The sequence below is a fragment of the Neovison vison genome, chromosome 13 (assembly GCF_020171115.1).
Source record: "Neovison vison isolate M4711 chromosome 13, ASM_NN_V1, whole genome shotgun sequence".
NCBI classification, from domain to species: domain Eukaryota; kingdom Metazoa; phylum Chordata; class Mammalia; order Carnivora; family Mustelidae; genus Neogale; species Neogale vison.
This window is the reverse complement of record NC_058103.1, coordinates 44,148,227-44,150,908: the sequence shown is the minus strand read 5'-3', so window position 1 is coordinate 44,150,908 and position 2,682 is coordinate 44,148,227. Positions and strand designations below refer to the sequence as shown.

At 43.8% G+C, this 2,682-nt stretch overlaps 1 pseudogene; it reads right to left on the bottom strand.

Moving 5' to 3' along the window:
* Window positions 1–985: 985 nt before the first annotated feature.
* On the bottom strand, window positions 986–1,562 carry LOC122894491 (annotated as a pseudogene).
* Window positions 1,563–2,682: the final 1,120 nt, after the last annotated feature.

Below are 2,682 nucleotides of genomic sequence, written 5' to 3'. Positions count from 1 at the left end.
AATGTGTATGCATGTATTTTATGAGTATGTATATACTTATAAAATACATATCTCTGTGTCCACATATAGTATTTAAAACAAAAGGTAAAGCACATTGTATGGGTTATTTTATAAACTTTTCTTTTTTGTGTGACATTTTCTGTATCAATATTGACAATGGTTCCATTGGGGTATCTATCTATCTATATACCTTAAATTTGTTAAACTTTCCCCCTTGTCTGGGACATTTAGGCTCCTTTCCATCTTATATTACCAATGATGCTCCAATGAACCACTTCGTTTCAGATATCTCTTGTTTATTCCACCAGATCCACTTTCTACTTTTTTCCATCCTTTTCTCAGCTCTGCTCTCCTTCAGGGAGTAAATTAACTGGTTCCTTTGCCCTCTGGTTTCCAGTGTGGTTCAGCCAACACAAGGTCCTGCAGGAGATTGGAGACAAGGACAAGACTGAAATCAGGGTATTAGTCCCTGGCTCCCCCCTTCTGAGATCTCCTAGAGCTGGCTGTGCTCCTCGACTGAAGGTCACTGTTCTCAACATGGCCAATCCTTTCTTCCCCTTTCTCAGAACCAATCCTTCCCTTGTCCTTTTTCCTCTGCACCTCCTCAAGCCCTGGGTACCTGCACCATCCTCTGTGGTTTTCCTACAGCCCCTCCATTTCTTGGTAAATGAACCCCATGTGAATTACCCTGGTTTGAGTGTGCCAAGTGTTCTCTTCCTAATACAACTTTAAACCTAAATCTTTGTGTATGTCTTTCATTATATTCTTCAAGTAAATTTCTAGATGGAGAATTTTCTAGGACATTGAGAATACCTGTTTGTTTTTTGTTTTTTTCCTGCAAAAAAGCTTTTTTTCCATTTGGTGTGTGGTTTGGGAGAGGGCTCCAGGGTGGTTAAAAAGCTGCCTAGTGGCTGCAGGGAGAGACTGGGGCAGAAGCCCTGGCATCAGGGGGTGGCCAAAGAGGCCCCTTAAAGGCTGCTGGGCTTCAGGGTTGTGCTTGAGGGTGAGTCTTTGGAGGAGATCCTAACCTAGCCCAACTGGGGGCAGCTAAGCTGCAGAGATGAGTCAGGTGGTCCCCATCTTCTTGATGCATTTCAATTCTTCACCCAGGAAGTGGTTCTCCAGGAAGTCAGAAAGATGGGGGTCTGCGCAGGCAGAACTCAGGGCATGAAGCTCCAGAAAGGCCTGGTTCCAGTTCTTCTCCAGGACCAAGGTGGCTTCCATGGCATCCAGAGCTTTATCCCCACTCCAACTGGGAAGGTTTCTGCATGTCTTGGACGAGGGCATGGTCACTGCACTGGTTTGGCATCTTCCAGAGATGTTCAGCACACTCCAGCTTCTCCTCAGCCAGCTTAAGGAAGAAGGGGCCCACGTCCTCCACAGTTACAACCTCATGGTTGAAATAGGAGCCCAGAGAGAGGTAAGTGTAGAAGGCTGGCAGAAGCATGTTGAACAGGCAGCTGATGGTGGTGGCCTCCATATGAATGGAATAATTCTAACGAATCTGGGAGCTCATGGTTGATCCATAATAAGGAGCTAAGCTCAAAATAGGGTGCTGGCTGGTCCCAGAGGCAGAGGTTGGCTGAGATGATGGCTCCCAAGGTTGTGACTGGAGGAAAGTTTGGAGGTTGGTTGAAGACTAGTAGAAGGGTTGTCCCAACCAACATTGTTGAGGCAAAAGACAGATCCCTGGGACCTCCCAGAACACTGCCTGAGTAAACCTGTTTTTAAGCTGTGTGAAACACGTTTTGGTGTTCAGTTTAGTTAGAATGTTTATAATCTTGGTGATGTAAGAGGTCACCTTCTAAAAAATGTAATCTAAACTCTGGGTTCATCAAGATGGGAATATACCTAAAGATTTAATAAGGATAAAGAAATTGGCAAGGAATACAGCCCACCGTTTACCCTGGTCCCTGAGAAGTTCTAGAGATCCCTAAATCTTTCTGAGCTTTTTAATAAGCCCATTTTGTGAAGGAGTTATTACTAGGATCCAACTAGAAAGTGAACTAAAGAATGAAATCTAATCAGTTGATGCTGGTTTACCTTCCACATGTTAGCTGTTATCTGGGCTTCTGAGAACTCATTCATCCAATTTCTAACACAGGTGACCAAAATTTGTCTTCATGTTTCAATGTGAGACCCAATTCTCATGATGATGATGATTTCTTATACCTGAGCCTTTCTAAGATAATTTAAAACAGGTGTGGCAGATATGACTGTTTAAAAAATTCAAAGCACAAGAAATACTCCATCTTTTACAGGGTGAACCCTATGAAACTGATGTTTTGTGAGTTAAAAATTGTCAAATATCAGCAATTTCATATGCTTTACCCTAGTACTTTTCTCTAAATCAATTTAATTCTATTTTGCGCCTTGTCTTGCCATACTGGATAGAAAGATAACCTTAGCTGTTTGCAGGACTCCTCTCCACCGACTCTTCATCTACCCCTGTCCTTTCTCCAACCTCCTCCCCTGCTTGAAAATATGTCAGACTTTCTGGGTGAATAGAGAGTCGGGGGGAGGAGGAGGAGAGCAACTGTTCAAGTCAATGCTGTATCTTCCATGGTCTCTGTCTGCCTCTGTTCTTCCTAGGCTATTCTGGGAGCATGGGAATCGAGAAGCTGCCTAGGGATCTGTCTGGCTGGGCAAACGGGTCAGCAGTTTCTTCTCTGAGGTCTTACT